Here is a 23,452-nt window from a genome sequence, read left to right on the forward strand (position 1 = left end):
TTTTGCTCTTTTTGTTATATAGAGCTTAAAACATGTATAATCATCTTTATCAATCTTTTGTGCTTTAATCTTAAAGGGTGTATATATATATATATATATACATATATATATATAAAGTTTTTCTAATTCTCTTATTTCCTTTTATCCATAAATACATATGAAACTGACTTAGCATGAATATTAAGCAAGACACTGTTTTCCCAGTTAATTAACAAATTCTGACATTCTTTCTGAAGAAGACAACGGCCAAGCATTTTAGCCTGAATGGTACTATTTCTGATCAGAAAACACATCGGTGAAAATTGTGTACTCCCATCCAATACAGAAATTTATCATATACATTTATTTCTGCTTTAAGTTATTTAAATCAGTACATCAGTAAACATTTACTAATTTAGGATTTCAAATATTAACCATCATTTTTTTTTTCACCTCAGGAAACACACCTAAAAATTTTTTAAAGATTCAGGCAACCCGCACACTTTCCCACTCAAAGTAATTTCAATATAATTTGAAATTGATTTGAAGATCTATTTGGAAGATGAGCATAGCTTTTTCTTAAGTTCTATGGAGACATCAAAGAGCTTTGGATCCACACTAAATATTCTCTTTCTAGAACCAAGAAAAAAACAGGAGTTGATTTTTGTTTATTTGTTTGTTTTCTTTCTCTGTTCTAGGTCTATCATTAGATCACAAATAATCTTGGTCCCACCAAAAAAAAAGTGAGAAAAATTATTAATAACAATAATGATTGTCTGACAGTTTCCAAATTAGTAATCTCAAGTGTTAATTATTGTTCTTTGATATTGCCCTTAAACTGAACCCAGTCTGATTTCCCCCACCCCCTTGCACTTTCACCCTGGAGGGAAAGCAACGCAAAACAATGTGAGAAAGAAATCAGCCTTCTCCTACCATATTGCCCTTAGGAGCAGATATGATAGCTAAACTGAAGAAGCAGAGTTGCTCTTCATCTGGTCTAGTCATTCCTTTTCTTTTCCCTTAAATGTGTGTTTTGTTGTAGTAACATTTAACATGGGATCTACACTCTTAACACAATCATAAACTCTGAGGCTTTTAGGCTGGATTGTTAGTTTGAAAATATGTTCATATTATCAGTATAGTGAAGCCAGGCTAATTTGAATGATCTATTTAGTGCTAAACTGATATTTTTACTCAATGCTTTTATTTTTTTTACCTGATATGAATTTATACTTGGGTAACACAAATTTGAAAATTTTAAGTTCCTATTCTTTTTCATTATTTCAATTTGACTTTCTTTTGCTCTCCTATCCTCCTCTTTAAAAAAAAAAAAAATATTGGTGAAGTTAGATGAATCAGTTTAAAGAATTACAAAGAAAAATGTTTTCCTCTGTAATTAGAACTATCTAACTTTTCTAACTTCATTGCAGTCTTACCTCTCCTTTATAAACTGTGGGATTTTGAGGAAATTATTTAACTTTTCTGATTTTATTTTCCTTATCAATAAAATAGGTTGAAAAGGGGTTGTCTTTTAAGGTGGTAGTGAAGATTGAGGTACTTCAGTTAAATTATATAAAAAAAAATTTAAGTGATTACATGTGCCTGGCCTATTTATAGGGTATTACAATACTAAGAGGAAGTAGGTAGGTACTCAACCTTCAAGAAATGTTAGGACCAATAAATAATATGGAAACTTAGAGTCTGAGTGTTTAAAAAAGACTGTTTCTAGAAGGGTATTATAGTGGTTTTTTTTCATTATTTCTGCTAATAATACAAGAAAAAATCCACTGCCATTCTATTTGAATGTTTGTTTCATCTTTAACTTAATTGAGAGCCTTAATTCTATTGACCTAATGTGAGAAGGCCAAACTTCTCAAATTGTCTGTGCTATTTGTAAAACAAAAGCCAAAAAGAAATAAGTTTAAGAATAATCGATTTTGTATTTGTGAATCCTAATTAGGAAAAAGAGGAAAATGAGAACCAGAGTTCTGAAGTGGTATTCACAGCGTTTTAGTGACAAGCACAGGGCTAGAGCCAGGTTCCTAGTTGATTTTATGTACTATTAGACATTTCCACACTTATGCCAAAATCACAGACTTTTTTTCACTCAAACACTATTGAGAAAACAAGATTAGATATTTTTTAGGTAAATGATACAACTAAAAAATTTTTCACATAAAGAGTTCTTCAAGAATGAGAGGCTAGGTTTCAAATCTATTTGGATTTTTTATACATACCTGGTGATCCTCTAGCCTTTTAAAGTATAGGTTTGAATGAGAAGCTATAATCAGAAATAGTTTGACCTCTAGAAAGTAAAGATACCTTTAGAGTAAGTGGCAGCTGTATGTGGAAAAGAAAAATGTATTTTTAAGAAAAATTATGTAAAACATCTTTCTAAATAATGATTATTTTAACCAAATGTAAATAACACAAAATAGGCTGTATTATGAATTATTTTTGAATCGCAGCTAGTACAGGTATTATATTCCCCAAATTTAGCTAAAACCTAGAATTATATATTTAGACAATAAACCAACTACACAAAACACACTTGATGTTTCATAATTCCAATATTGTCTATATGAGAAAAATGAACTAGTTCTTTTTAATTGATTAAAAAACTAGTTTTTCTCATTTTAATTCCAATAATTTTAAGAGTGCAGAATGAGAAGATACATGACAATGGAGTTAGAGAAATATAGTTTTTTTTTAAAAAAAATAATCCCTTGTTGACATTTATTTTATAATAGTTTATAGATTCTCTCGATTGGAGTCATAGTATTAAAGGATTTTACATTTGTCACAAGTTATTGAAGTATACACTTAAAATGCATGTTTTTATTGAATATAAATTATACCTTAAGTAGATTTAATGAAATATTAAGTTGAAACTTGATTGATGTCAGATACTGTTTACCAAACAGGTTTCTCTCAGTCTCTTAGCTCCTTATATTTTGGTTACTGGAAATGTAGCCCTTAGGAAATGAATACAAATAATAAATTATTAATAAAAAGGATGGTGAAACACTTACTTGAAAAATGTCTTAGAACAATATATAATAAAATTTTGACATCTATGGACTGCCCCAGCTCTCCATGGAGTTCAGCAGCAGCATTTTGTATGGGATGCTACCCAGCTAGGGGTCCATATGGTGGTGTTCTGGGTTCCCACTATAACTGAAAGGGAAACTCTCACAATATCTAGAACACTTGATGTCCTACAAATGAAGGTGCAGAGATGTCTTCAAATTCCTTGCAGTAGAAACCGATTTAGTTGGCACTAACCTTGACTTCTAATTAGAACAGTCCATCTATGAAAAGAAAAGTGCTGACGTCTACATCAAATCTGAAGAGTACTTGGAAGAAGCTTTAGCTGGCAGCTAATGCCATTGTTGCCATCGAATAACTGGCTGATGTCAATATCATATCCTCCAGGAATACCAACCAGCAAGCCATACAGAAGCTTGCTGCTGCCACTAGAACTACTTTTAATGCTGGCTGCTTCACCCCTGGAAACTTTGCCAACCAAATCCAGGCAGACTTCTGGGAGCTCTGACTTCTGGTGGTAACTGATCCCAGGGCTGACCACCAGCCTCTCACAGAGGCTCCTGTGTAAACTGCTTACTGTTGTTGCTTGGTGTAATACACTCTCCTCTGCACTATGAAGACATTGCAAACATCCCATACTGTGACAAGGAAGCTCACTCAGCCGGTCTGAGGTGGTGGATGCTGGCCCAGGAAGTTCTATGCATGTGTGGTGCCATTCCTATAAGCACCTGTGGGAGGTCATGCCTGATCACTGCTCCTATAGATACCCTGCAGAGTTTGAAAGGGAAGAACTGGCTGCTGCTGAAAATGCTGTGACCAAGGAGGAATTTCAGAGTAGATGGACTGCTCCAGCTCCCAAATTTACTGCTACTCAACCTGAGGTCCCAGACTGGTTTGAAGGCATGCAGGTGCCCTTCTGCCTATCCAGCAGTTTCTACTGAAGACTAGTTTGCAGCTCCCACTGCTTCAGGTCACTGAATTGGCAGGAACAACCACTGAGTGGTCTTTAAGTGGTTCTTGTACAGACTCTTAAACAGAAAATGAAGATAATGTTGAAAGAAAAGAAATAGTCTCTGAAAAAAAAATAAAGGAAATAATGTACTTATAGAAAAGACACCCTTCACTATACTCTTGCTCCTGAACAGAACCACAGTATTTACTCATTTTAATCAATTGATTTTTATATTGCTTTAAAATTGGAGATGTCAGGCAGCTACATCTTCATCCTACCAGTTCTCATATGCGCCTCCTTGTGCCAAGATTTTTAATCCTAGAAGATTTGATCCTATTCTAAGACAAAGGTAATTAAGAATAGGTTAAAGCTTTTTATTCCTGCTCTAAAACAAGAAAGCTTTTACAAAACACCAGGACTGTTACTACATGGACAAAGAATCCATTTGAAGGAAGCTGTCACCAGGGAAGAAATGAAAATGTAAGGTTGAAATTAAAAGCAGTCGAAGTAATTCAAGTCTATAAAAGGCCACAAGTTCAATATAAAATTCAAAAAAGTGAAAATAAAATGTACAATGGGGAAGTTTTAATGCCAAAAAAAGTTAACCTCGATAGTAGATGTTTGGTTTTTACTGATTTTAATAAGTAAAATAGAATGCATATATACATGTATTATGCATATACATCAATGTTTAAGCATAAGTATATACCAGCAGTTTATCGAATAACATCATTTCATTCAATGGTTTTGTTATAACTTTGATGAGATGCCATATAAACTTAACTATTGTTTATATTAGCCTATGGTAAAAAAAAAAATTTTTTTTGCTATATATTGTTTCCTTAAAGTCACAGAACCTATTAACATTAAGTGAAGAATTACTGTATTTGTATAGTGATTACTGATAAGCAAGATGGCAACATATGCCTAAAAGGGGAAGTGAATACAAATTTTTTGAGTTTATTTTTTCCTGCACATGCAGAGTAATCTGTGTGTGTCTGTCTAATGTGTATAAGAAAGAGTGAAGAAGACTAATTTTGAGTGAGCCAAATATTCTCTGTAAAGGTAGGAATTCTGCCAAGAACTCTGGAAGAGTGGACATTATAGCAGATGTCTATTTACCAAATAACTCCAGCACATGATAATTAGGTAGAAAGATTGTCCATCAGTTGACCAACTCTGGTGCTCATATGCATTAACCAATTAACATCTGGTTTCAGGATGATAATTTAGCCAGATATTTGAAAGGTCAGGTTTGAACTTTTATTTTCTAGTAGATAAAATGGTTCAACGAGCACTCTAATGATTTTAAATTATAGTTAAGGGCAACAGAAGGTTTTAAGCATAATAAAAGACTTGTGTAGGTGACTGTACAAAGATGATCATATAGGCAGTACTAACCATTTAAATAGTAAATAACATATCTTTTCTGGGAATGATGTAAAAGGATTGGAATTGTTCTATGATGAAACAAATCAAATCATCTGAGTTCTGCAAAGAATCACTCAGTCCTTAAACCAGAACCAACAATGGCATTTAATCTGAGGTAGAATTCTATTTTCAAAGTGAGTAGATTTATTTTTATTCTAGGAAGTTTTCAAAATAAATATCTAGTCAAAATAATGACCCTCAAGTGGGTATAAGACTAGAAATAATACTAATATGAATGAATGAATAAACACATAAACAAATAATTAAATTGCTTATCAGCACACTAATGAACACTTGAGGGAGACCCTCTGAAGATTTCCGGGACTGTTTCTTTGTGCAGTTTACTCTTCTTTCCTGTGAGCACTGAGTAACTTGGATTCTCGGTCTCCTCAACTTACAGTCAGTCCATCAGCCCTGTCTCATTTCCGCTCTTTGTGCCATGACCTGGAAGTTCTCTCAAAGGAGTGAATTAGGGCACTTGGATTGTTGGCTTCATTTGTTTCTTGTCTGTCAGGGATCAGTGCTTTCTGTTGGCTGATGTCCAGTGTTTTTGAAAACTTTTGATTCATATAGTTTGCATTTTTTTTGGTCCTTGCAGGGGAGAAGATAAAACCTGTCCCTGTTAGTCCATCTTGTCCAGAAACAAGAGAGCCCATGCTTGTTTAATATTTTGTGTGACTAAATTAGAAGTACACGAAAAGAATTTCTACTGCATACTGAAATATGATGGTTGTCTTAAGAAAAAACACATGTCTATTTGAGTTGAGAGTTGAACAGCCTCCTTCCCTTCATGGAACATGATTTTTACTTGAAAGATTAACTGATAAATTATGTTTATTTTAATACTTGAGTATTTGGCATATATTTACTTAAAAATGAAAGAAGTGATCTTGTCATTTCAAAGGAAGTCAACTGATATTTGTCACCATTAAAACAATTCAGGCTTTCAGGACAAAATTAGAATTTTGTAAAAATTGTGACAGCTACTGTGAGAGTAAGTGCCTTTTACTTCTTGTAGCTTTTTTGTTAAAGATGGTGGTGATATTAACACATATATTTTGTTTAATAAAATATGTTAATGTGTGAAAGAATTGCATAATGCAGTAAACCAACATGTTTCAAGTGATCAATGGTAGAAAATCATGCAAGAGTTAAAGACCATTCAAAGTGAAAAGTAGACAATTTAATGTAACAGTATGTAACAATGCTCATTGATTTGATTTCAGGTTGCATATTGAAATGAAGCTTTAATAAACTACCACTTGTTGAGTTTTGGTGTAGTATCAAGACTATCCAAAGATTTCTGAAAATCTATTAAAATACTCTTATTTCCAAATACATATCTTTATGTTTAGATTTCCTTGAGATACTGTAACCAAAAGAACATAGTGCAGCAAATTGAATTCAGAAGCAAATTTGAGAATCTACCTATCTTCTGTGAAGCCAGACATTAAAAGGATATGCAAAAATGTAAAATAACTCTACTCTTTTCATTAATTTCTTGGGATAAAATAGTCATTTTCTACTAAAATATTTATTTTAACATATAATGCATTTATTATCATTTATGTAAATATAAACATTTAATTTTTCAAATTTCTGTCATGATAGTTATTGATAAATAAAGCCCATTTAAACAAAACCTCTTTAGAATTCTAAATAAAGGGATTCAGAGACCAGAAGTTGGAGAACTGCTTCTCTAATCATTGTAATATTAGAGATATAGCTAACGTTATTTAAGCACTTACTGTGTGCCTGTTGTTATCCAAGCTCTGTGAACAACATACTCTTGGCTCATTTAATTTTCACAATAAGACAATACAATAAATATTATGATAACTTTCTTTTTATAGATGTAGAAAACGAGGCACAATTTTCCTAAAGTCACATAGCAATTAAATGTGAAATGTTGGAATTTGGACACAGGAAGTATGGTTCATAGTCTGCACTGTGAAGCATCTTTTCTATGTTTCTGAGCTATACTTTATCTAAATCTTACAATGGTTTGTATATTTAAAAAAATTTTTTAAGAAATGTTTTAAATCAAATATCTATATTGTTTGAATAAGATTGTAAATGTGAATATAATCTAATTTGTAAAATTCACAAGTTTTTATTTTTGTATAAGAAGTGAGTAAGCATTGAGGGGTATTGATTACTTAATGTTTAAACAATGATAATGGTTTATTGGAGTTTTAAGACTAATATGTTGAACATTAAATCAAGTAGAGGGAGTAGTGAGTGTTCTCCACACATAAAAGCTGAAGTACTGAGGAAGTGTACAGTCTGGATACCAGATATAATTGTAAAAAATGATGGTAAATCACATAAAAGCTTTGAGCTATACTTGAATTCGGCATATAACAACCCTGTGATTTGCACATCTTTTTTATTTGAGGATGATGATAGTTCTTGACAGTGACAGGAGAAGTATTAATGACTCTCAGATACCTAAGCAATTACAGGCAAGGGTCATTCTATTCATTTGCTAATTATGGATTAGTTAAGATTTATAAGCTTTGGGTATCTCTTGAATTAGACCTGCCTATAAAGCTAAGACAAAGAAAATCAAATTGATATTTTCAGCAAATCAGATGAATTCCTTACTCTTAAGGGATTTACGAGGAAATATTTAGAAGTGAAATACCATGATGTTTACAACTTTTTCAAATGAGAGAGCAAATCAAACAAAAACAAAACAAGCCACCCTGCATATCTCTGTGTGTGTGTATATGTGTGTGTGGAGAAAGCATAGATGGCTAAATGCTGCCATTGATGAATCTAGATGGAGAGTATATGGATGCTTATTGTAGTATCATTTCAATATACTTTATCTGTAAAATTTTTCACAGTGAAATTTGGGAATGGAAGACAAGACTCTGAAAAATAGGATTAAAAACAAAGACAAATGTAGATTTTGAATTTTGTTTGCTTGTATTGTCAACAATTTTGAGAATTCATTATGTATTCCAGGCTAGGCTGAGACACATAGGACCCCCTTGCCACAGTGTTTTTTAACATTTTATATTTGGAAGGGCATTGAAAGTAATTTTCTATAAATAAAAAGTATACGTTTATTTGTTAAATTTGAAATAGGTATTTGTTACCCTTACTAAGGAGATGCTAATATATTCTTTCATTTTACATTTTCAGCCACTCCTACCTTAGTCAATAATTATCGTAGTAAGAGCAGGGATTCATTCACATTACTTTGGTTCTGACATTGTAGGCCCTTGGGCAAGCCATTTAAACTCTAGATGTCTGTTTCCTAATCTGTAAAACTGAGATAGTAACAGAAGTTACCTCTTAAGAAACTTGTGGTAAGCCTTTAATACATATTTGCTGTTTTTGTTATAATAATCAAATAGTGTTAAGCAGTCATTAATATAACTTAAGGAGAGCAGCAAGTATTATAAATAGAACCAGACCTTGCACTCCTTGGGTTCAATATTTCATTTAAGTGTAACTAGACTCTGCACGATTGCAGTTTAAGTGTTCAATTAACTGTTCCTTCTGCCTTCAATGTCTAATAGTTAGGTAATTTTAAAGTTTTCATTTTAACTCTCAACTTGTTAGCCTTAGAAAAAAAATAATTAATGGAGGTATGGCTCGTCTTCACTCTTTTATTGGGGAGTGGTAGAACTGGGTTCAGGTTATGTTTGCTTGTTATTTAAGGAGCTTTATAGAAAAACCTAGGTTCCTAGCATCAAATTTCTAATCAGTTTTAGTAATAGGGCCCCTAAGCTAAGCTGAACATCTCATTCCCTGAAAGCTATTAGCATGTCTGCTCTTAGCCTCAAGGAAAAATGCTGAAATAATTATATGCATCAATAAGGGTAGATCCAGGACAGTTGGGTCATCTTGGTGTGATTATCCAATAGTTGTGAGAGAGAGAGTGGGGAAGGACACTCTTTGGAATACTGCAAAGTGGGAATTGAATCCTTCAGTGGCTAATCTAGCAGCTTGACTTGGGGCAGGTTCTTCATCCTTGCATACCTTATTTCTTCATCTGAAAATAAAAATAGACATAATAATTGCTACTTTATTGGATAGTCAGGAGGATTAAATTAAATAATCTATACATAGCACATAGCATATAATGAGCATTTAACATCTTATACTGAAACTATTTTTAGTTTGGCTACTTGGGTCCTAGACATTTTCCACTAAGCAAGACTTCTCAAAAAAACCATTTTTTCCTCAAGATTTTTGTAAGTGTTGGTGGTTCCTGTGTTGTCTTTTCATAGTGAATGACACACATTTTTGGTGATCCTATCAATAAGTATAATACAAATTAATATTTACATAGGAGATGTATTTTAAAAAATATTACTATAAGCTAGAACTGGCACAACATATTTTTGTAGCCTTCCACAGACACAGAGGTGTTTTCCGAGCCCCATTCTTGGCAAAGCTATACTCAGGCCCTCCTGCCAACAATCAGCTGTTCATCTAAAGTGTCTCCTTCTTAAAGATCATTAACATTATTAATTGTATTGTTTGGCAATTTATTCTCTCCTATTGTTAGGTTCTCTGCTAATGAATATTCCCTATCTGGATAAATATATTTTAATTGGAACTTTTTATGGAAGAGTAATAATACATTTTTTTACAACAAATATTTATAAAATAATAACCTTGTATTTTCCTTTCATAATCGCACTACATAATCTTATTAGTTTTGAAAATGTTAATCCTTAGGACTAATTCTCCTTAGAAATGGAAATATTACTAATTATGTGTCAGAATTGGTCAGACTCACTGACCAGAATTCCTAAAATATTTAACTCAGTTCTATGTGATAGATATTAACTCCTTTCCATCAAATTAAATTAACTTCCCAGGATAGTTTTAAACTGAAATGAGAAGTCACTGGATTGGACAGAGGGAGAACCAAGAATTAGTATTGTTATCCTAGACAGAAAAGAGCTGAAAAAGTTCATCACCACCAAACCAGTATCACAAGAAATAGTAAACGGACTTCTTTAAGAAGAAGAAAGAAATTTAAAAATAAGAATAAAAAAAATTGCAAGAACAAAAATTCTCACTGGCAAAGGCAAATGCATAATAAAAGCAGTAAATCAACCGACACAAAAACTAGTACAAATTTTAAAAGGCCAAAGTAGGAAGATCATGTGTATTGATAACAGTAAATTAAGAGAGAGACATATATATATATATATATATATATATATATATATATATATATACACACACACACACACAGAAAAGAAGTTAAAAATAATGACAAAAACACAAACATGAAAGGAGGTAGTAAAAACTAGTGATTTTAGAATTTGTTCAAACTTAAGAGACCATCAACCTAAAATAGATTGCTATGAATATAGCTTATTGTACATGAAGTACATAGGAGCCACAGACCAAAAATCTATGAGAGAGAGAGAGAGAATAAATAAAGAGAAATCCAAATATAACACTACAGAAAATTATCAACATAGAAGTCAGCAAGAGAATAAGAAAGAAACAGATGAACTATAAAAACAAATATGAAACAATAAAATGGCAATAACTACATACCTATCAATAATTATTTTAATTTTAAATAGATTAAATGCTCCAATCAAAAGACAAATGGACAAATCTGAGGTACATATGTACAATGGAATATTACTCGTCCTAAATGAGAAGTTTTACCATTTGCTACAACATGGATGGACCTACAGAGTATTATGCTGAATAAGTCAGAGAACAACAAATGCCATATATTTGCCTCATATATGAAAGTTAAAAAACAAATGAGCAAACAAAAGAAACTTATAGATACAGAGAACAAACTGATGGTTGCTAGAGGGGAGGGCAGTTGGGCTGGGTGAAAAACTGAAGGGATTAAAAAGTATAAATTGGCAGTTACAAAATAGTCATGGGAATATAAAGTACAGCTTACAATATTATAATACTGTAATAGTTATGTATAGTGTCAGGTTTGTGCAAGACTTATTGGGGGGGATCACTTTGTAAGTTATAAAAATGTCTAACCACTCTGCTATACACTGAAAACATAATATTGAATGTCAACTGTAATTGAAGAAAAAATTAGCATTGTTATAGTTGTGTTTTGAAAAGTAGGGGAAAGTGGTATGTGGTATGATGAAAAGTTTTCTTAGTCAGAAAATAGCTTCAGGTAAACATGGATCTATAAACAAAATAGACTCAAATAAAATGGTTGAGATTAAAATATTTTCACAATCTATTAGTCCTTCAAGAAATTATTGAAACTGGGAGGGCTTTTGCGAACCCCCTGAACTTGCAATTGATGTCAGAAGTTAGGGCAGCACTGGGGACTATGCCCTCACACTTCATAGTTTGACTAACTCTGGGCATTCTTAATAAACATTATAAGCATTGTTAATCCTGAATTGCCTTCTGAATTTTCTCAGCCTGAATTATATTTAGTACTTTTACTGTTATTTTGGGCATGTTCTATTTTTTAGGAAAAGATCCTCAACACTCAAGTTATTAGAATATTTATTGATTTCTTACTATGTATTTTTAGCTGATGTATATTATTATTCCAGATAGTTCATTGATAGGGATATGTCATAGTTTCAGTCATGCCCTGCACTCCGATTAGACTATAGAATATAAATAATGTACTTTGACATTAAGTGACACAATTACAACTATTTGGACAGAATAGTCATATCGTATTCCAAATCCATCTCAATTTTAATATTTTTAATAGGAAGTAAAGCAAACACAAATTTGGAGTTTTTTCTCTGTTTGATTTTTTTCCTAAGGTTGTCTTAATGACCTGAGAATTGCAAGGCTAATTATGTTGTTGTGTCCTCATCAATGGTACAAATGAATTGAATCAGCCAAGTAAACCAGTTCTATTTGATTAGTCTGCTTCAACTATTGTGATTTGTTGGGAAGTGAGATTACAGAAACCAGCTCTTCCATGAAGTGGAACAGTGCCAACTCTGTTGAGGGAACATAAATTCTATCACGGTTATATCTCAAATTCATTATTAATAAAACTTTGCACTGTGGGATTCAGCCTGCAGCAGACATTTATGAACAAGTCAGGAAATGAAGAGTGGAAATTGAAACACTGGGCCTTTAATTACAGGGGCACAAAAGGTAGCACTATAGTTATAGAATTATTAAAAATCAGTTAAGAAAGTTGCCGCCTGATCCCTCTGCACAGAATCTATTTAATTAGGTAGTGTGTTTCTGAAATCAAATGTTTCTAGACTCTAAGACTTTTTAATAGCATACCGTTTTTCTTTGAAAGTATAGTCCAGAGATTCCATGGGTCCTGTTATTTCAAAAGAAGACATACAAGAACTAATTGCACTGCTGTGCACCAATTATCTGTAATCCACGCTTGCTGTGGAAATTCATCTAGAGTCCTTTCAAAATGTAATATAATTTTTACCAATTAGTCCTAAAAACTCTTGAGTGTTTTCTAATATTTATTTTACATGCTCATCAACAGAAATAATCTTAGTGATTCTGCAATACAGAAAAATAATCTTTCATTGAAATATGTTTATAACTTCTATATTCTTTCTAAGAAGAATTAAGAATTTTTCTGCTTTAAAAAGTAACTAATCTAGCATATGCAATAAAGTTCACTGTGGTTTTTCAGTAGGATTATTTAAACAGAAGATGGGGAATGTTTTGAAGCTGAAAGAATCTTTTTGGAAATAATTTATTAAGGGGCATATAATTATATTATTGGTGTCAGTGACACCCCTGTAATAACTCCACCATTTACTAGTTATCATTGAATTCTAGCACTTTATACTTTTAGCTCATTTATTCCTAATATAATGAGAAATTTATTAATACTCTCATTTTATAGATGACAAGACTGACACTCAGATGGTTTCAGTAACCTGAGCAGGTAGATTTACGAGGAATGAATATAAAAAATCCAGTGATTTCTGGAGAATGGTTTTTCTGTGATGCTACTATACATTATTCATTGAATAAAAAGAATAAATGAATAAACGGATGAACAAATGAAGTCAATATCAAACTCATTGACTCTTACATGTAAATCACAATAGAGATTATATATTATTTTGGCTATACTGAGGTGTTTTTATATAAAAAGAGTCCTGTTGATGCCATTCATCCAATTACGGATTAAAAAAAGTAAAGAAACTGTTTAACAGTACAGGTTAATATCACACTTATAATTGCATCAATTGAAAAATATTTTTTAATGAAAACTATCAAATATGGAAAAATATACATTATAAAATGACCCCCACACACCTATTACCTCGAGTGAACAAATATTAACATTTGGCACATTTGCTTTTTAAATTTTTTGCTGAATAATTTTAAAGTACATTGCAGCTATATTTCAAACCTAAATACTTTTGTTTCAACTCTAAAATAATACATTTTCTACCATTGCAATACCAGACAGTATCATTATTGCACACAACAAAATTAATAAATTTCCTAAATATCTTTTAAAGTGCATTGCATTTTCAAATTTCACCAATTAATCAAAAATGGGTTTATTTAAGTTTATTTAAATTAAAGATCCAGTTAAGGTAAAGCATTTGTTTTTAGTTGACATGTTTCCTTGATCTTTTTAGTCCCAGCACCCCTCCTTCCCTACACTCCTGCCTATTTGTCTAGTTGCTTCCTCTGCCTTGTAGTGTCATTTAACTTGTTTCTCTACTCCTTTTAGTACTCATCAATAAATAAGAAGTTAGATTTAGCAGCCCGGTTAAAATCAGGTTAAAGATTCTTGGGAAGAACCCCTCATAAATGATGTTGTGGACACATTACATTCCATCTGGATACACACAAAGTCTGATTGCCCCCGTGTTTATTTTGCTGAGAGTGATCTGTGGATTCAAGTGGAGACAGCATGGATCCTCCATGGTAGATTGTGCTTTTTCTTTTCCTCATCTGTATCTTGCTGTGGAAAATGCAACTGGAGGCTATACATTTTTAATTTCAAATTTTCATGCTAATTGCTCCAAGTCACACAACATTCATTCTATTTCACATTTTCCCTAGCTTGACTCATATTTTTGAGATTTATAATAGGAGACTTAGGGAGTTAAAACTTGATAGTTTTTGTCCATATTCTAATTTGAATAGATTTCTAAAAGCTATGAATCTGCTCATGTTGTTTGCAAGCTGGAAGTCCTCTCAATGAAGCAAAACCATCATAGAAATTCATTTCCTTTAGGTTTAATTTTTTAAAGAGCCTAGTTTCCTACATTTTCTCTAACCCTGCCAAGCAAGCAGAGCAGGATTTACTTTTGGAAAACTTACAAGCGAAAATCTTGATTTTTTAGTGAGACAAGTGATGGTTCAGTTGAAAATCATCTAGCAAATAGTCTTTTCTCAGATCAGATCACCTCCATCTTCATCTATTTTATTTTGGATTTTTGATTCTATATAAAATTTTCTTTTAAAGGTTGACTAATAGAAAATGTGTAAAAGCACATGCATACACAAATAGTAACAGACGCTGCACACACACAAAAAATGCCACATCTTTCCATGTGGATCTTATTATATAGTATGGGGGCCTGAGAATCAGAGGACATTGCCCTCAAGGAAGAAACTGGCAATCTTGGTCACTGTAGTTCTCTGGAGATGAAAGGCAATAAGCAGCCACTTAACGTTTGTTAGTATAACCCACAGGCATACTCCATAAAATGTTTTTATCATATCTCAAATATAACTGTTTTAAGTCATTGACTTATGCTCAGGCTATTTTTTCCCCTCTCTCTCTCTTAAAATTGTTCTTTTCTGCCATGAAAACTCTTAATTGTCCTTTAAAAGCTGTGTACAAGTCTTCCTGTCTCCAAGTCTTCCCTGAGACTCTCTTCTCTCTTTTTAGTAACAAACTTTGTTTGCAGTTGATCTGTTGGTGTAATCGTTTTCTCTGTAAACCAAGAGGTCTTCAGGGTCAGCTAGATGTCTTTTTCATCTCTGTTAATCAGTTCCTAGAATCTTGTAAGCAATAAATATTTAAGACATTAATGAAACAAATGTAAGCCTCTATGGCATTGGAAAAGAGGTAAAGACGAGTAAAGAGAAGAAAAAGGAGAAGAATAATTGATATAGTGCTCTGAGATCTGATTTAAGTCTCTGGCTTTGGAATATCACCAACTTCCAATGCAAAAAGGCACTAGTGATCAAAAATATGCTGACATTGGCAAAACATCGTCATTAAGTTGAACATTTTAACTATTTATGACATTAATTTAATGTCATAAATAGTTAAATCACCTATTGTTCTAAATTCCCAAATTAACATTCTTTGGAGTATGTATGAGTCTAATGCATTTTTTATTCGTAAAACTGCCTACAGAGTCAACAGTAGGTGTTAGATATGCATATGGAGCTGAGCAGAAATAACTGTCTGCCAAAAAAGAATAAGCATGAAAGAAGAATCCCAAGGAGAGATCAGAAAGTCTCCAGCTTTCTGAAAGTTTACAGAGTTCCTGTGAAGGAAAGAAACCAAGAGTGAGGGAGAAGAGAATCCAATAAACAAACATTATCTCAGTGTCTTCAGGGATCTGCTAGTCAGAATATGTAAGTAGATATTTATCTAAACATTCAATTTGGATGCCTTGAGGCTTGGCACTGTTAGATATAAACTGCTAGCAGGTAACCTGGGATTGGAGCTCAGCTACTCACAACACTTCTTTTCATAGGCACAGTTGGAGCTGGAAGGATGGAAATTCATTTCCTCCTTAGTTTCACATTCTGTTGACTGGGATGATGAAAAAGGAAACAGTATATTTCTCTATGTGAGACTACTATATATTGTATGTATACAATTGTATATTTATATATGCTGTACAAATGTATGTGCACATGCACACATCCATACAGTTATTAAAGGACATGCAGCTAACAAATATTGCCCCAAAAACTTAGAAGAAAATAGAAAATGACAGCAAAGAAACTAGAAACAATCCTTCAATTTTTGGCAAAGGTTATAACAAAAGTAATATTTTAAATTTGATAATTTGGAATACTTAAAGATAATTTTAGCTTAAAGTGGAGTTTATTAAATTTAGCAAAATTACCTATATTTTAGAAAACGAATAGTGTATATATATATAGTGTATGTGTGTGCATGTGTGTGTGTGTCTGTCTGTCTGTGTGTATACACACACACACACAGTGAAGTGAAAAAGTAAGGCACAGGAAACTTCAACAAAATTCTGTTCATTTTAATAAGAGTTTCATTCTTGTGAGTATGATATTTTTCTCATCATGATAGTATCCTGTCAAAAATATATGTTTGAACAAAAGTTGTTTCCAATGCTGCATTAATAAATAAAAAGATTCCTTCCTTCAATAAAATTTTCCCTTTAAAAAACATTTAACCTTTGATGTCTAATTTTTAAACAATTTCTCTTTTAGATACTTATTTATTTTTCTTAATGTCTACAGCACCCAGTCTTCCTAGATGGTCTCCCATCCAAGTACTAACCAGGCCTGACCCTGCTTAGCTTCTGATATCAGATGAGATCGGGCATGTTCAGGATGGCATGGCCATAGACTAGATACTTATTTTTAAAACTTAATTTTTAGACCGCTAGTGCTATTAAAATGATAAAATAAATAGTAAGGGCTTTAAATAAGCTTAGAATAATGTACGTACAGGTTTGATCAAGAAAATCAGTAGAAAAATATCAAATGTTTCTTCAATAATTATCTATCTAGTCCACACATGCCTGGCATGGGAGTGCAGATACTGTTTAGATTTACATTATTTTCACAGCCTTTGCATTCCACTAGGTAAGATGGGTTTGAATAAAAAAAAAATATACGAGGACAGTTATAATTGCAGCAAAAGGAAAATACACGTGTATAATAGCAATAAGAAGAGAAGATGGATCTAGTTAAGTTTCCTCAAGATAGTGACACCTAAACTATTATGGTTGGTATTATGTAGTTGTAATTTTTTGTTAGTTGCTTTGTTTTTTTGTTGGTTTCTTTTCTAAATGTGAGTACAAATTCTTCATTTTTTCACATACAGGAAGAATATAAAAGAGAGAAGAAATCATGCTGATAGAGGCACAGACACATAAATCATATGTAGTGTTTGGAGAATTATTACTAATTTGGTATGCCTAGAGCAGTGATTCTCAGTCAGGAGTGACTTTGCCCCCACAAGAATATTTGGCAATGGCTGGAGACAGTTTTGGCTCTTATAAGGTGAGGGGTGCTATAACATCTAGTGGGGAGAAGCCAGCAGTACTACTAAACATTCTATAATACAGACAGAACTTCCTCCACAACGAAAAATTACCTAGCCAAAAAATGTCAATAAAGCCAACCTTGAGAAAGCATTGGTTGTCTAAGCATGAAATCTGAGGTGATAGGGAGAAATTAGAGGAGATAAGGTAGATAGTATCCATATTATGGGGAAGGGGGTGGTAGCTCAAATGTCAGCATCAGCAGTAAGTAAATAGTGTGACTATTGTCAGTGATGAAGAAATAAAAGACAAGATGCAGACTCAAACATACAATTGCTCAGGTGTGCATAGCACAAATCTAGGGAGTGCATTCATATAGGTTAAAGTGCACAGTGTCCTCAGGTATTGTGTAAGGAACAACCTCTACAACGAGTGCTGTGAAAAATTCTATTTACAGGTATAAAATATGAAAAAAAAACTATGAAAGCTGAAATGATGGTAAGCAGATTTAGATTTAGATGATGTTTAATATGAAAAGTTTTTTTAAAAAACAAGTTTGTGTCTAATTTTAGAGATTATGAGCATGATTTGCAGAAAGGATTGGGAAAGGCATGTAGATGGGAAGAAGTATTGGAGACGAGAGATCAAGAATTATGCCATAGAAAAGTCTGACTTAAATGGAGGGGTTAGTATGGAAAGTATTGAGCCATGACATAGAAAAATATAATGTTATTTGATGGAGGACATTGGATGCTAGTTGTTGCAAGCTTAGATTTGATGTAGTGAGTTAGATAGAGTCCTTGGAAGTTCAGGAATAGGAGAGAGATGAATGAAAATGGCCTTTGAGTAATACTGTTTTTTCAGCCCTGTACTAGATAGATCATAGCATGAAGAAAATGAGTCCGTGACAGGGCGATCAGCTAGGAGACTGTTGAAGTTGTGTCCTCAATTTACAAACAAAATAGCTCCTCACTGCAACCCATAAAATATCCCTTCATGTACATGAAACGTGTTATTAAGTTTCCTATCAATTTTCTTGGGTATGTATACTCCATCTTTTAGCCTTTGCTCATCAGACACATTTCCTAACACTTCAGTGATTTATTTTGCTTTTGCATCTATATGCTCTCCAATTTTGTTTTTCTATATTTCACTTCATTTACCATGATTCAAATTGAACAGAATACGCTAATAAAATTCAAATCAAAATTATGAGAAGGAAAGTTATTGTCTATTCGAAAGGAAATAGTTGATATGTTTTTTTTTTTTTAAAGAAAGTTAAAGAAAATAGGAAGGGTAGACTCAATCTAACATTTTGTATTTCTATCATAAATATTAAACAGATAATAAGATGTGGGTAAACTGATTAACAAATGTGAGAACAAGGAAAAGTACTACAATAAAAATTATTTCTTAAAATGTAAGCTTGTCCTTAGTGTTTACTTAAAGCCATTTCAATTATAGTAACTATTTTAAAATAATAATTGAATAGTTATAGTTAAGATTATTTTAAACTTGCAGAGTTGTCATCTTTATATTCTTGCCTAGTGAAAAGACTGTGACATCCGCCTGCCTTCCATTATAAACATAATAAAAATGCACCAGCTAAATACTTGAGTGTAAGTCAATGCAGAAAATGCTCCCAAGTTCAAGACAGATTAAATGATAAAAAAAAGGAAAAGACTTCCACTTCAGACAATAGACTGGATTTACCTGTCTGAAACCAGTTAAAAAACAGAATCAAAATATTTAAAGCAATGACTCTCAAGACATTTTACATAAGACAATGAAGACAGAAAATTCCTATGAATTTGCGGGGAGGTGAAGGTGAGCCATGTACCATATCAGTGCCCAAGTTTACTGCCCGGAGAAATTTTATAGGCACAGCACAGGAACCCAAGTAGAGCTTGGCAGTTACCTGAATTAAGGAGATAGAGCCTGGAGTCCGGGGGCCAAGGTTACTAAAGTTTGTGGGACCAAATACTAGAGAGGAGAAGATATACAGAAAACTCTGGAGATCTGCATTGTATCCCTTGTGATTCTTCAACAGAGTTCTTATCACTTCATATATGTGTGGAAACTACCTGAGACTTTGGAAAGAATCACCCAAAATGAATAGAAAGAATCTTTTAAACTAGTGTCTATTCCCACCAGTCAGAGAAAAAACTTGTAATTCACAGAGAAGAGTACTCAAAATCTAACAATGGTAGATGAACTCAGTGTAAACATATATATGCCTTACTGTTGAAGTGTACAGCTTAAACTTATTGGATTTTGTTAACCAATGTCACCATAAAAAATAAAGAAAAAAAAAAGAATATTGATGATTGAAAAACATTCAGTGTTCAGCAAGTTAAAATTCACAATAAATGGCATCCAAACAAAAATTACAAGGCATGCAATAAGAAACAATAAGAATATATATATATATGTTGTCATTAATAGCAGATTAGAAATTGTAGTAAATATTAATGAAGTTGAATGCAGAAATAGAAAATATCCAATAGGAAACACAAAAAAGACCAAAAAAATGTAAGTAGAGCATTAATGTGTTGTGGGACTGCTTCAAGTATTCCAATATACATATGAATAACTGTCTGAGGAGGGGACAGGGCATAAAAATATTTTAAATAATACCTGAATATATTCTAAATTTAATGAAAACGTAAATCCACATGTGCAAGAACCTCAATAGCAACAGAAACATGAACAGAACTATACCAAAGCACATCATAATCAAATTTCTTAAAACCAGTGATATGAAGGAAAATCTTAAAATTATCCAAAGTAAAAAGATACTTTATGTAACAGAGGAGCAAAAGTAATGATGAGAGTAGATTTCTTTGGAAACCATGCAAGCTCAAAAGACAGTGAGCAACATCTTTAAAATACTTTGAAATACTAAAATCATAACTTAGAATTCTTCACCTGATAAAAATATTTTTTAAAAACAAAGTTGAAATAGACTTTTTTCAGATATCAAAAAATTAAAAGAATTTATCACCATCAGACCGACACCATAGAAATGGAAAAATATTACCGGGTAAAAATCTGAATCTACATAAAGAAATTAAAATCATTGAAATGTTAACTATGCGAGTAAAATAAAGCTTTTTTTTTTTTAATTTAAATTCTTTTGTAAATAATTGTTTAGAGCAATGCTAATAATAATGCATCATGGAGTTTATAACATAGAATTATGTGAAAACAATAGTGATAAAGTTTTGAAGGGAGAAATGGATGAATACTCTTGTATGGTTCTCATACTATATGTGTAGTAGTATAAGGCCCTTGATGGTAGATTGTTAAATTAAGGATGTATCTTATAAACCTCAAAGCAACCAGTAAAACACACACACACACAAAGAATTGTAGCTAAGAAGATAAAATTCTCAATCCAAAAGGTGGAAGAAGAGGGGAAAGGGAACAAAGAAGAGTTGGGACATATAGAAAAAATATAGCAACGTGGCGTAGTTATAATCAATATTGATAACCACATTAAATATATATTTAAAAATATATAAGACACATTATCAAGCTGGATAAAAAGGAAAGATTCAACTATATGCTGCTTATAAAGAATTCACTTTAAAAGTAAAAGCACACACAGATTAAAAGTAAAAAGATAAATAAAAAAGTGAAAAGATGGAAATATATGTATTATGCTCATGCTAATCAATGTGAAACCCCATTGGCTGTGTGGACTGTGGGAAGGTGCCGAGCTCCTACAGATTGGCCTTGACATTGCATTTTTCAATACTTTCCTAAGTACCTTAGATCGGCATGTAGAGAAATGTGCTAGATTATGGACAAAGAGTACTTGGTAATTTCTGCATAATTTATGTTCCATTTGCCTATTAACTGCTTAACACTGAAAAAAGTAGGAATTAAAAGTCTTGAAAAGTACTTTTCCATACTTTTCAGAGCATACTTGACTCTGAAATGTGAAAAGAAGGAAGTAGAAGCTAAATGGAAAAAAACCTATTTGAGATACTTCTCACTCTTAAGTATTGGGAGAAGGAAGAAGCTACTTGTGTCCTTTTAATCCATTTCCTGTTTGACCTGAGAACACTCGCCTGTGGCACTTGCAATTGCAGCATTTACCTTGAAGTAACTCTTGGATTACAGTCCTAACCTTACCCCTAAAGTTTTCCATGAAATATCTCACTTTTATTATTATTTTCACATTGTTCTACTATATCCATAATCTTTGGAAGCAAGTGATGGCATTCTATTTATAGCATTTTGTTTTTAGTAGTTTGATCTCTGAAAATGTTGAATCCTAGAAAATGTAACATTCCTATGCGTGATGTTAAAGGAAAGCTGACAGCAAACTGCACTTGTTTTTTTCGTAATGGGTAAAGGGTCAAATTGTTAGTATACAATTCTCTAAGAAATATGCTAGAAATTGGGTTATAGAAAAACACAGAAGGACAGTACAGTCAGTGAGATAATGTCTTCAAGTGATCATTCCGGTGTAATTCCAGTATAAAAGACCTTAGAGATATAAATGGCCACTCTCAATAAAGGAACACCTCTTGTTTTTAACCGATAGATTCTTCAAATCTAATTAGCATGTAGTGGTGGTGAGAGGGCAGAGAGTTCATCCAGGTAGATGTCATAGAAGAAATGAGACCCCAGATAAAAAACTAACTTAGAAGGAATGCAACAGTCAAAAGAACAATTCAGCATCTGGTTCATCTTGCAGACAGGGCAAAACTGAGGCAGGCCACCCAAGAGCATGCATCACGTAAAACCTGGGAACCAGTAAAATGCTATTTGATTTCTAGCTTTCCAACTAGCACATAAATCATTATTGCAATGTAAAATATATTTCTTACTGTGAGTCATGGTCAAAATAGTTTGAAAGCCACTGCTCTGATAGGAGTTAAAGTCCTTGACCCTTAGCTACACAAATTGATTGATTCAAGTTGATTGCAACATAACAGTTTGAATATAGGCCACTAAGCTATGTTTGAAAATAAGTGTGCAATTAACTTTGAGCTATAGTAAAAAAAAAAAAAAATCGATTTATGTTCTGGGTAAACAGCAAACTAAAAGTCTAAAATTTAGAGTTTCAAAGGGTATATGACAAAAATGTTCTCTTCCACTTCTCTATCTTAGACTTTCAGTTTTCTTTCCGATAAGCAACCAATAATAGTTTCTTATGTATTCTTTCAGAGATATTTTGCCGATTAGCTATGTGTTTCAAGACAAGTTGAGGGAAATTTTTGCCGAGATTGATACACCCTAAATAGGTGACTATCTTTATTTTGCTCAGGCAGCCTGACCTATAAAGTACCCAACACTCACCCTGCAATTCTGCTTTCCTACTCTTTTTACCTTTCCACTCCCAGGAAGACTTGATTAATTCCGGTTGACCTTATGAGAAAAAGAGCCCATTGGCCAACTCTCCAAGACACATACCTGACTTACGCTATGTTCTTTTTGGGATCCACAGGAAACTTCTAACAATAGCTAACAATTAGTGAGTCTTTGCTCTGTTCTATTATGATTCTAAGTTGTTTACACATGATAAACTACTTATTACATATACACTAAAAATCTGTATGCCACCAATACTATCATTTTGCAGATGAGATGACTAAAGCATTTAAATAACTATGAAAATTCACAGAGGTAGCAAATAACAGCTCTTGGAGTCAAACCAGTCAGTCTGGCTCCAAGTTTATGCTCTTTATTCCTACACTTTACTCCCTCTTACTTACCCTGATAAAATTATTCTCTTTCTTGCTTGAATAAAAGGAATATAGCTTTTTAGGATCCATGTTTAATGTTGATAAGAATAACAAGATTGAAATCTTTTGAAGAATTTTCTAATTAGATCTAGCACATTTTTTAAAACTTGGAATTGCATAAA

At 32.6% G+C, this 23,452-nt stretch overlaps 1 protein-coding gene and 2 pseudogenes across 1 annotated transcript in view; 2 read left to right on the forward strand and 1 right to left on the reverse strand.

The window, feature by feature from the left end:
- The window catches only part of ZNF804B (zinc finger protein 804B), a 438,988-nt gene that overhangs the window by 61,060 nt on the left and 354,476 nt on the right, over positions 1-23,452 (forward strand). The gene's annotated exons all lie outside the window — the stretch shown is intronic.
- On the forward strand, positions 129-10,038 carry LOC118610696 (annotated as a pseudogene).
- Positions 16,814-16,932, reverse strand: LOC118610925 (annotated as a pseudogene).

Source organism: Rousettus aegyptiacus, unplaced genomic scaffold (genome assembly GCF_014176215.1).
Source record: "Rousettus aegyptiacus isolate mRouAeg1 unplaced genomic scaffold, mRouAeg1.p scaffold_m13_p_13, whole genome shotgun sequence".
NCBI classification, from domain to species: Eukaryota; Metazoa; Chordata; class Mammalia; order Chiroptera; family Pteropodidae; genus Rousettus; species Rousettus aegyptiacus.